We start from the raw sequence: 12,351 nt of genomic DNA, 5'->3' as shown, positions 1-12,351 counted from the left end.
CAACCGGTGCCGTTTTACAGCAATGAGAGGATGTTGGAAGAGCATGAACTCATTCTCTGAAGTTCCTTGTAGTAAAGGAAAACATATGGAGGATTTCCTGCTGAGGCTTCCCTACCGAGGCACAAATTCGAGGGGGTGTGGAATTTACTTGTTAAGGCTCTCCGTTTTCTAGACTCAGCAGTATCTGCTCAGCAATGAGCCCACATGGGCTGCTGCTGCTCTGCGCAGAGCTCTCTTCTTCTGCAATAACCCCACCAGCCGAGAGGACTTGGAGGAAGAGGGTCAACAGAATGTTAGTGCCCTGTTTGTCAGAGTCCCCTGTTCCAATCACATCCAACCTCTGGGACAGGTAAACACACATAACCCTGTTCTGCTGAAATACAAGCTTCTTTTCCCCTTTTTTTTTCTCCCTGTCTCTTCACATTCACCTCTTGATTTCTCACCTGAGATAAACAGTTTCCATGTACGTGCACTTTGCGATTGATGGATCATATTCTGAAAATTAATTTAAAATGTTACCAGTGTTTTCTTTCCCCTTCTACCCCTTCTCCATTTGAAAGTATACTTCTTACAGCACAGGGAACTATATTCAATATATTGTGATAAACCATAATGGAAAAGAATATGAAAAAAAATGTGTATATAGATATATGTATGTATAACTGAGTCACTTTGCTGTACAGCAGTAATTAACACAACATTGTAATTCAACTATACTTCAATTTAAAAAAGTATACTTTTTTTGTCATGCTTTTTTTTTTTTTTACTGGAGTATAGTTGCTTTACAATGTTGTGTTAGTTTCTGCTGTACAACAAAGTGAATCAGCTATGTGTATACATATATCCCCTCCCTCTTGGACCTCCCTCCCACCCTCCCACTCCTGATCCCACCCATCTGGGTCATCACAGAGCACTGAGCTGAGCTCCTTGTGCTATACAGCAGGTTCCCACTAGTTATCTATTTTACACATGGTAGTGTATATATGTCAATCTTAACCTCCCAATTCATCCCACCATCCCCTTCCCCCCCTTCCACCCCACATGTCCATTCTCTATGTCTGCATCTCTATTCCTGCCCTGCAAATAGGTTCATCTGTACCATTTTTCTAGATTCCACATATATGCGTTAATATATGATATTTGTTTTTCTCTTTCTGACTTATTTCACTCTGTATGACAGACTCTAGTTCCATCCACATCTCTACAAATGACCCAATTTCGTTCCTTTTTATGGCTGAGTAATATTCCATTGTATACATGTACCACATCTTCTTTATCCATTCCTCTGTCAATGGACATTTAGGTTGTTTCCATATCCTGGCTATTGTAAATAGTGCTACAATGAACATTGGGGTACATGTGTCTTTTTGAATTATGGTTTTCTCAGGGTATATGCCCAGTAGTGGGCTTGCTGGGTCATATGGTAGTTCTATTTTTAGTTTTTTAATGAATGTCCATACTGTTCTCCATAGTGGCTGTATCAATTTACATTCCCACCAACAGTGCAAGAGGGATCCCTTTTTTCCACACCCTCTCTAGCATTTATTGTTTGTAGACTTTTTGATGATGGCCATTCTGACTGGTGTGAGGTGATACCTCATTGTAGTTTTGATTTGTGTTTCTCTAATAATTAGTGATGAAACAAGTTGAAAAGACAACCCTCAGAACAGGAGAAAATATTTGCAAACGAAGCAACTGACAAAGGATTAATCTCCAAAATATACAAACAGCTCATGCAGCTCAATATCAAAGAAACAAACAACCCAATCAACAAATGGGTGGAAGACCTAAACAGACATTTCTCCAAAGAAGACATACAGATGGCCAAGGGGCACATGAAAAGAAAGTATACTTCTAAGGACAGCACATCTCAAAATATGTTACGAAGATGCTGGTTGGCTCAGGAATATCAAATTGCACATATGATGAAAGCAGTGCTCTAGTAAGCCACTCACGCCTACAGAGGCCTGCCCCCTGACCCCACAGATTAATACTCTTTAGTTTGGAAAACAAAACCAGAAACAGCGAACATCTCAAAACCTCCCTTTAAAGCCACTATTTGGGGTGACGGTGAGGACACTACGCTCATCAGAGGAGTTTTACCCTGTTAATCTAGCAATCCCATTGACAAAGCATCAACTAGGTAGCAATCTCAATTATCCTAGTTATTGGCTCAGACTCCATATCCAGCTTTTATATTACAAACTGGCGTCAAACATCCTCTAAAAGTAAGTTCCACGTGATCTTTCTTTCCATGTCAATGTCGTTGCGCAAGAATTTACTTTGTGGGGCAGATGTTTCCACAAGCCCAGCTGAGTGATGGCATGAATGATCAAAGGAGGTAAAGACAGGAATACAGAAGAAGGTGTGTAAGGTGTACGTGGAGCTATGGCCTATCTGGGGTCAAAGAAAGCTTCTGTGGACTTAAGAAAAAAATGTTTTAATTATCTGGGAGCATGCTCTACATAAGAGATCCACAAACTATGGCCCAGGGGCTGAATCAGGCCCACTGCCAGTATTTGTAAATAAAGTTTTATTGGAACAGCCAGGCCCATTGGTTCACATACTGTTTTGGCTGCTTTCGTGCTACAGTGGCAAAGCTCAGTAGTTATGAGAGACTGTATGGTCCACACAACCTAAAAGATTACTGTCTAGCTTAAAAGATTACTGCAAGCTTTACAGAAAAAGCTTGCAGACCCATCTTCAATATGACAGAGGGTCACTACTATGAATACTTAGGCGTTTTTTTCCCTGAGTTGTATAGTCAGAGGTATGATTATAATTGTATTTAAGGAATGCCCCTAAACGTTCTCCCACTCCTCCCAGAGTAGACGTGGCAGGAGGGCTTCTTGGGGTTACAAGGAGGGGGTGAAACCCCGAGCTCCCGGGGGACAAAATGGATCAGACCATATAAGGGTGGTGTAGGATGACACACTTGGAGGCAGAATCCGGACACCATCAAGGAGGGAAGCCAAAGAAGCAGGGCTGAGAGTGAGAAGCACATAAAGCCATAAGTGGAGGGAAAAACAATGAACATTAGTCACAAGTCAGGATGTGGAGTGGGAAGTGGCTGCAGCAAGCTGCCAGGACTAAGACCTTGAGGAAAAAAATAAGGATGCTGGACACTTTCTTTCGGCGGCCTGGTGGAAGGGTGACTCCGCTGTCCCAATTTGGACTTTCCTAGTTTTAAAATCGAAGGTCCTGGCATCCGGGAACCTCCTCAGCCCCAAGGAATCTGGACAGTTGTCTGCCCTAATCTGGGGCTGGGCAGAAAGCTGGGAAATCAACCTGAAAAGAAAACCCTCAAGTACGGCAGCTGGGCCTTTCCAGCACTTAGTCCCTCTGTCCTTAGGGGGCTTGTATAAGAAGCAGGGAGCCGCTCCAGTGCTACAGGGGCCACTGGAGCCAGCGGAGAAGAACAGGGCATCTGTTTCCAGTGAGCAAGTGATTTCACTGTGACAACGTGCACCATGTGAACAGGAAGAGAATAACCTGAAAACAACCCGTGAACAAGTGTGAGATCATCCGTCCTACTGGACAGTTGTTGGCCTGGCCTTTTCACCCCGAAGCCAGCCTGCATTTTTTCCAGAATAGCTGACTTGCATGATTTGATTACTGCCTGTCACTTTGAAATCTCTGCTTCAATTTTCCCAAACTCTCCAGCCACCCCAAATCTTGCTCAGGTTTTAAGTTTAATTCCTTCTCCTTAAATAAGCAACGCTGATCCAACTTTCTAGGCCCCGTGAGTGTAGCTATGCTTTCACTCATCCATCTGTCAGAAAGTCAGCCCATTAACAAATATTTCTAGAGCTGCTACTATGTGCCAGGCACTGTGCTGAGCTTGGGGTGAAGGACTGAATCACATAGGTAGCGTCTCTGACCTCATGGAGAGGAAGGGGAAACCCAGAAACAGATAAACAGGATAATTTCAGACTGTGATATGCTTGGGGAGAAACACATGCTGTAGCGTAACTGTGGGGTGGGGTGAAGATTCTGCCCTAGGTAGGCGGCCAGAGATAACCTTTCTGAGAAGGTGACCCGTCAGCTGAATGCCGCAAGCTGAGAAGGATTGCAGTGTCCCGTGAACTATAAGATCTGTAAGTTCAAAGACAGAGGTCAGAAGGAACTTGGCATGTCCCCAAAAGCAGAAAGGACACTGGTGCGGCATAGTGGGCAAGTGGGGGATGGTTAGAGACAGGCAGAGAGCAGCTGGCATGTGGTCTTGTAGGACTGATGAGGAGGTCTGGACTTTTTCCAAGGGCAGGCCAAAACTAGGGGAAGGATTTAAGCGAGGGAATGTCCATGATCTGATTTAGGTTTTCAAAAGGATTTCCCTAGCTGCGCCGTGGTGGATGGATTGGAGGGAGGTAAGAGTGAAAATGAGGAGATCAGCTAAGAGATGGTGTTGGCTGGGATAAAATGGTACCACTGATGCTCAAGGGGAGAGAATGGCTTTGAGATGTATTTTGGAATATAGCAACTCTGCCCCCCAGAAATGGCTACCTGACGTCATCCCACTTGGTTGTTCAGGCGCTAATTTTTCATTTCCACCCACTTGAGGGAGACTCCAGTGAGCAGGGACCTGATCTTCATTCATCGCCACGGCATCTCCAGCACCCAACACATGCCTCCCACAGAGAAGGCACGCGTGCCATTCGGTCAGCCGTGCGTCAGGTGTCGTGAGTGAAAAGCCACAACAGAGCAGGAGGGGTCTCGAAACAACAGAGGGAGAAGACATTGCTCCGCAAAAGGCATCTTTGCTTCTGGAGTCTGAGCATTTGGGTAGATAAGCAGAGCAGCTCACAGCGTCTTTCCCAGCTCCTCCTAGAGTGCTTCCTCTGGGGAAGAGCTTGCACCGCCGGAAAGGATGCTTTTCTCAGATGCCCTTGCAGCCAGGGTTCTGCAGGCTTCTGCGCTCTCACAGACGTGGATTTGGTCCTGATGTAGGTGGGGAGGAGCAATGGTCCAGGATGCATCTGTTTTGCAGGTGCGATTAGCAGGCCAATATGGCGACAGTTGGGGCCAGCTTCCTGGGCTGTGACCAGAGCAGTCACACAGGGCCCAAGTCTAGAGGGGCCCACACTTGGCTTAATGCTTTTTGTTGCTGTCTCGATTCTTAATTAACTCTGAATGAGGGGCCTGAATTTTCATTTGGCGCTGGGCCATACAAATTACGTCGCCGGTCCTGCCAGTGGTCCTGGGCTCAGCCTCTTCCACTCTGCAGGGAGCCAGGGCCATGGGTTCCCAGAGCTGCAGGTGCGGCAACAGCCTCCAGTGCTCTGGATGTTGCCTCAGGGGCCATGATCCAGGAGTCACCAGCTGGGACGGTGGCTCCCTGGTCCTCATCTTCCTGGTCGTGACAGAGGGAGGCTGGGTCTGCTGGAGGGGGTTATTTCAGGAGCCATTTTTTGAGGCCCAGCCTAGATCCTGATCCCCTGGCTTTCCAACAATTTTCTGAGCAAAATTCCCTTTTTGTTTAAAATAGAGCGGATTCCATTATCTTCAACCACACAAATCCCTCATTAAGGACACACCTGGAGGAAAAGCCTGGCTTCTGAGAGAGCTTTCTCAGTGTTTTACCATCAGACTTTGTACTGGAGAGATGTTAGAATTTAGCGGTCAGGTTGAGGTTCCCTGTTCTGGACGTGGTGTTTCTGAGGCAGAGAACCGGAGCTGCTGTTTGGCAGGGATGGACGAGGGCACATTAGTTACACCCTTTCATTGTGAAGATGCATTCTTTTCCTGACTGGTAGACTGTTGACTCCCACTGGTGGACCTAGAAGCATACCTGCCTACAGTCTCACCGGGATGCTGTTGTGACAGGTAGAATGTGAACAAGCTGTCCGTCCAGGTGTTTCGGTGACCTGTGGCTGCCACAACAAGACACCACACAAACTCGGTGCCTTAATACAAGAGGACTTTATTCGCTCACAGTTCTGGGGGCCAGAAGTCCCAGATCAAGGTGAGGCTGAATCAATTCCTTCTGGGGGCTCTGAGGGAGGATCTCTTCTATGCCTCGTTGCTAGCTTCTGGTGGTTGCTGGCAAGCCTTGGCATTCCTTGGCATTCTTTATTCTAACCTCTGCCTCCTGGTCTGTACATGGCTTTCTCCTCTCTAATTTTGGGTTCTCTTGTCTTCTTATAAGGATACTAGTCATTGGATTCAGGTCCAACCCTAATCCACTATGACCTCATTGTCACTTAATAACCTTGGCAAAGACCCTATTTCCAAGCAAGGTCACATTCTGAGGTTCTGGGAGGATGTGTATTTTGTGGGGACACTATTCAACCCACTCCACCAGGGTACAGATTGCAGCCTATGGAACAAAATAAGGCTATCTGGCCTACAGAGAAGTCAAACATCTTGGCCTCATGGCTATTTGTTCCCGGCCAGCTGAACCAAACAGCTACAGACACATGAGGTTAGAAAGACTTACAGGTAAGCATACTGGTGTGGAAGGAAGGGAAAGACACTGCAGTTTGTTTTACCTTCAGACACATCCTAACACTCATAGTATGCGTACAGGTACCCACCACTCTGTATACATAGTAATGCCTGGCTTTCTTCCAATGCATTGGTGGTCAGAAAATCTTAAGGTTACAGGGAAATGCCCATAATTGACCCCAAATAAACCCTCAAAACTACCAACCCCCTCATCTAAATTTTTTCCTCCATGAATGCACCCCTCTGATTTTATTCTGCCCAGGGGAAATTTCCATAGGACCATCAGCAAAGGACAAGTGTTTGTGCAGAGCAGAAAAATGTCAGACACAGTCATTGAAACTAATACCACTTCACACATGTACAGTGTGATGACTTTTTGCATTTCCAAAACAAAAAACAATTTAAGCTATTTTAGATGCTTTTTATTTCTAGTTCAATGGGATCTAATTCTTTAAAGTTGAAGAAGCAAGTATTTTCCCCCAAAATGAATACCTAAAATGACACTACAAAATATAGCCTCAGGATGGAGATTTTTTTTTTATGGGCATAGAAGAGATGATTGCATTACTGAACTAGACAAAAAGCCATTCCATCAGCACTCCTTTATTGTTTTTCACTGTACAAATCTTTCCATGAGAGAATTACATTTATCAGGCAGCACTGAACCTATTCATTCCCTCCTATTCCACTAATTAAACTATAATATAATCACTTGGGTTACCCATACCAATCTTTGGAGGATTAATATAGGATGCTATTCTTTTGCTCATATTTGGCCTCTGCATGGTAATGAGACAGCAATAAAGTTTATGTTCCCATAACATGTAAGAATTGTATTTTGCACCAAATAGCTAACATCAAAAATAACTACTGGTATAACAAACCACATAACACAATCATTCTTGGCATACATTAATGTGTCACTAAAAATGTTAATACAATGCCCATCGTAGCTATTAACAGTCTGAATATTTAAGTTAATAGAATGCATAAAGAAAAAAGTATTAAAAGTATGTCATGTCTGAAAAAAATAATTTGAAAATAGGTTTTGGTGAATAGCTGTTAAATTACCTGACTTTTAATATGCACTTTGAGGAAACTAAAACTTGCATTGTTCTAACCTAACTATTTATCCCCTGATAATTTAAAATTCAAATTTACAATGCAGAAACATTACTGGCGTAATAGGCACTTAAAACCTGTGCCATTTTGCCATTTGGTAACATTTAACATTTATTAATGAATTATTTCCCATAACACTTTTCAACAAAGGTTTATAATCTATTTGCTTTAGGTGGAGCCACAGGAAGACAGGAAAAAAGCTATTGGTCAGGACTTTGCATATATATGCCCCAATCTACATGTATTTTTCTTCTCCAGCTGCATAATTACATACTTTCATTTCACTGTTAAAGGGATGCCAACCTGAAATTTGTACGTTTTTATTGCCCAATCATGGCAATCACTGATAGTGAATACAAACTCTTTTGGAAAATGAATCTTCACGTTTTTTACGCTTTTTTTTTCTTTTGCTCCCTGAGGCCAATGAATAAAATCACAGATCATCCTACTTTACATATGGAGAAAGGAGAGCTCTGAACATCTGTGCTGATACTTCACTTTTTTACGATGGATAAAAATATACAACTAGTCCATTTTCATATGAAGACAGAGATTAATTGATTTACCAATATTGAGAAGGAAAATTATGAACTACAATTCTCTTGTACAAACTCAAGTCTGTAAGACTGTCCCAAAGTCCGGTTTTCAACCATAGTTATACCAGAGCCATTCTGCACTTGACGGGTATGTAAAAAAATGATGAATGAAAAAAAAAACATATGAATTATCAGCTGCAATCAAATGCAATTTTTATTTCAATAACCCCCAATTCCAAACTGTTCTCAAACCAAATCCTCTATTGTTCTAAACCCTGTATCATAGCTTCATCTTTTATCATTTTCTTTTTATTCTGTTTCTTTTTATATTTATTTCTGGATCCAGCATTCCATTCATCCTTTAACTGTTAAGCTTTCTTTCTCTCCTTTTCAACATTATTCATTTCCCCCTGAATGTCCATCTGGATTTCTGTTCATTTCAGATCCCCTTTAGCTTACTTTCCACTCCATCACCCAATTTCCATCTATTCGCCTTTTGGCTGGTTTTCTCCGGCACACAGAGAATTATTGACAGAAAGTGGGAAGCATCCAGAGACCATAAAGCTGTGGATCAATGTAAATACTGCCCAGTAATATACCCAGTGAACTCTACAGTGTTTAAAAAAAAAAAAAAAAAAAAGACCACAATTCAACTGAAAAGTTAATGAACTCAACTAGCTACATAAAGCAAGGTAATTATCACAATGAAAAATTAAAAAGGCCACTGGGAAGGTAGACAAAAGAGTTAGTACATTTCTTTCCATTTGTGACATTAAATAAATTAAACATCCATAGTGGCATTTTGTTTGTTTTTTTTTTGTTTTATTCATAGTGTTGATCCCATTTCTCTGATCTTTAAGGAAAAGAGTGATGAATAAAGTAAAATGCAAGCTATAGCCAGTTTTGGGAGCTCTTTACTTTTTCAAACCCCGCCTACCTCCATCATCATTATTAGATGTTACCAATATTTCTATTTACTTTTTTCTTTTTTTTTTTTTTTCTTTCCCTGTGTCCCGGCGCTTGAGGATAGAACCCGCGGACTGAAAGCCGCCGGTACCGAAGACATGACGCCGAGGGGGCCGGAGCCCTTTCCCTCTACCTCCGTACATTACGCGGACCGGGACCGCACGCCCGATCCCCACCAAGAAAAGGAGGGTTCTATTTACTTTTTAATCCAGGGGACATATTTAGATCTTGGCAAGTCTGAGTTGACTTATCCAGGAAAATTCAGTGACTTGGCAATAACTGCTTTTTAAAAAAAAATAAATTTATTTATTTTATTTATTTACTTCTGGCTGCGTTGGGTCTTTGTTGCTGCACACGGGCTTTCTCTAGTTGCGGCCAGCGGGGGCTACTCTTCGTTTTGGTGCGCAGGTCTCTCACTGCGGTGGCTTCTCTTGTTGCGGAGCACGGGCTCTAGGCGCACGGGCTTCAGTAGTTGTGGCTCATGGGCTCAGTAGTTGTGACTCACGGGCTCTAGAGCTCAGGCTTCAGTAGTTGTGGCACGCGGGCTTCAGTAGCTGTGGCTCACAGGCTCTAGAGCGCAGGCTCATTAGTTGTGGCGCACAGGCTTAGTTGCTCCGCGGCATGTGAGATCTTCCCGGACCAGGGCTCGAACCCGTGTCCCCTGCATTGGCAGGCGGATTCTTAACCACTGCGCCACCAGGGAAGCCCACAAAAACTGCTTTTTGGAAGTTCAGGTATATTATGTCTATTGCATTCTCCTTATCCATTAATTTTATCATTCCATGAAAAAGCAATCGAGTTAGTAAAAAACATGATTTCTAACTCCAGGTTTCTCTAACCTTTAGTTGGCTTAAAGGTTTCTTTTCTTTTAATATTCGTTCAACTGTTTCACAACAGATTTAAGCCAGGCTTTCAGGGCAGTAAATTCTAAGATGTATTTTGCTAACATCTTTTAAAACTTAAAGTGCCACATTTTTTCGATTCCCTCTAGCTCTTATTTACTATCCAGCCTACGATGTCTTTTTAAGCTCAAGAGCCCTTCAGTCATTGAATTCTAGTTAATAACATGATTATCAGGTGGCTTTATCTGATTTTTGCCACCTAAATAATTTTGGCTCTGAGGTAATCCTAGCATTTCTGTCCCTGCCTCAATCAAGGTTAGTATTTTTCTGAAGACGTGTGGTTTCCTTCTGTTATAAACAATCCCTATGGTTACACAGTTGCTCACAACTGGTGGATAAAGTAAGATAGTCTGCCTTAGGGTAAGAGGTCAAATCTGACATCTGGAGGCTTCCAGAACCTTCCTGGCTGCTAATTCTCTACCCCCTCTTCCCTGCCTTGACATAAGATGCCTGCTGGGTGCTCTGAACCCTCTCCTAGGTGCACCCCCAGACCTGCTTTTGTGTGAGCAACTCCACTGAGTCACCAACCATGTCGCAGGGTAATGTGATCAAACCATGAATTTTTCATTTATTTTTTTCTCTTCCACTTTATCAGTTCCACAACTAACAGGAAGTAACTTATCAATGATATCACAGCCAGCATCTTGCCAGAACTATTCTGCCCCTTCGCAACACTAAGCAATATTCTTCATCCCTTCTGTGAGTGCAAGGGCCTTTTATCAGGAAAGATTCTGACTGCTAGGAGATTTGGTGTACCAAGACATTCCAAGATATACTATATATATTTATATGGGTTATGAAATAGCTGATGGGGACTTTGCAAGAGGATTTGGTTCTACCCTGTGCATTTAGGCAGAAAAATATGTGAACTGACCAGAGCAGATTGAGATGTATTCTATTGCTCATCTGGCATAGACTCTTGATAACAGAAAGGCGAGACAAGCTGAGATATTCAATGAGAACCTTTTTCCTGGCTTATTATTCAGCTGAAGGTAAGTGAGTTTCCCCACCCCCATGACTGAAGCGTAAACACACAGGGGTTTTATTCTGTCATATAAAAGAAGTCAGCTCATAGGCATTTCAGGGCTTGAATAGGAGAGACACATACTCAGGCACCCAGTTCTCTTTTATCTTTATAACCTAGTATCCAAGAGCTGGCTTTCAGACTCCAAGTCACCTCCTGGAACAAAATGGCTGCTGGAGTGCCATCTGCTACATCTGCATTCTAGGAAGGAGAAAGGGAGGAAGATGTTTGTGCACCCTCTTTTAATTAATTAATTAATTTTTACTTTTTAATTTATTGAATTATAGTTGACCTACAACATTACATTAGTTTCAGGTGTTCAACATAGTAAATCAACATTTTTATAGATTACACACCATACAAAGTTATTGTAAAATATTGACTATATTCCCTGTGCTGTATATTGTATCCCTGTGACTTAGGTATTTTATAACTGGTGGTTTGTACAAAACAATTTCCTTCAGCTATTTTGCCCCTCCCCCATTGCTCTTCCTTTTGGTAACCACTAGTTTGTTCTCTATGTCTGTGATTCTGTTTCTGTCTTTGTTATATTTATTATATATATTTTTTGCTTTTTAGATTCCACATGTAAGTGAAAACATACAGTATTTGTCCTCCGTTGTCTGACTTATTTCCATGTTGTCACAAATTCTTGCCCCCTCTTTTTGAAGATGTTTTCCTGAAGTCCTGTACAACAGACCACTTCAATCTCATTGGTTGGACTATAGTTACATCCAGCAATTCCACTTCTAGGTATTTTTCCAAAGAAAACAAAAGCACTAATTTGAAAATGTATATGCAGGCTTCCCTGATGGTGCAGTGGTTAAGAATCTGCCTGCCAATGCAGGGGACATGTGTTCGAGCCCTGGTCGGGGAAGATCCCACATGCCGCGGAGCAACTAAGCCCATGCGCCACAACTACTGAGCCTGCATTCTAGAGCCCGAGAGCCACAACTACTGAGCCCACGTGCCACAACTACTGAAGCCCACGTGTCTAGAATCTGTGCTCGCAACAAGGGAAGCCACCGTAACGAGAAGCCCGCGCACTGCAACGAAGAGTAGCCCCTGCTCGCCGCAACTAGAGAAAGCCCGCGTGCAGCAACGAAGACCCAACACAGCCAAAAATAAATAAATTAATAAATTAATTTTTTTTAAAAAGAAAATGTATATGCATCCCTATGTTCATTGCAGCATTATTTGCAATCACCAAAATATGGAAACTCATTGATAGATGAATGGATAATGAATGGATAGATGAATGGATAGATGAATGTGATATATATATAATTATATGTATAAAATTATATATATATATTAAATGGAACATTACTCAGCCATAAAAAGAATGAGCTCTTGC

The 12,351-nt window shown here is 42.5% G+C and overlaps 1 protein-coding gene and 1 non-coding gene across 2 annotated transcripts in view; both read right to left on the bottom strand.

Annotated features, from left to right (window-relative positions):
- KIAA1217 (KIAA1217 ortholog) overlaps positions 1 to 12,351 on the bottom strand; it is a 500,420-nt gene that overhangs the window by 415,214 nt on the left and 72,855 nt on the right. The gene's annotated exons all lie outside the window — the stretch shown is intronic.
- Positions 9,109 to 9,257, bottom strand: LOC137752568 (small nucleolar RNA SNORA57). The gene has a single exon (XR_011071199.1). It is a non-coding gene; the product is annotated as a small nucleolar RNA SNORA57 (small nucleolar RNA).

Source organism: Eschrichtius robustus, chromosome 1 (assembly GCF_028021215.1).
Source record: "Eschrichtius robustus isolate mEscRob2 chromosome 1, mEscRob2.pri, whole genome shotgun sequence".
NCBI classification, from domain to species: Eukaryota; Metazoa; Chordata; class Mammalia; order Artiodactyla; family Eschrichtiidae; genus Eschrichtius; species Eschrichtius robustus.
This window is presented reverse-complemented; position numbering and strand designations above follow the sequence as displayed.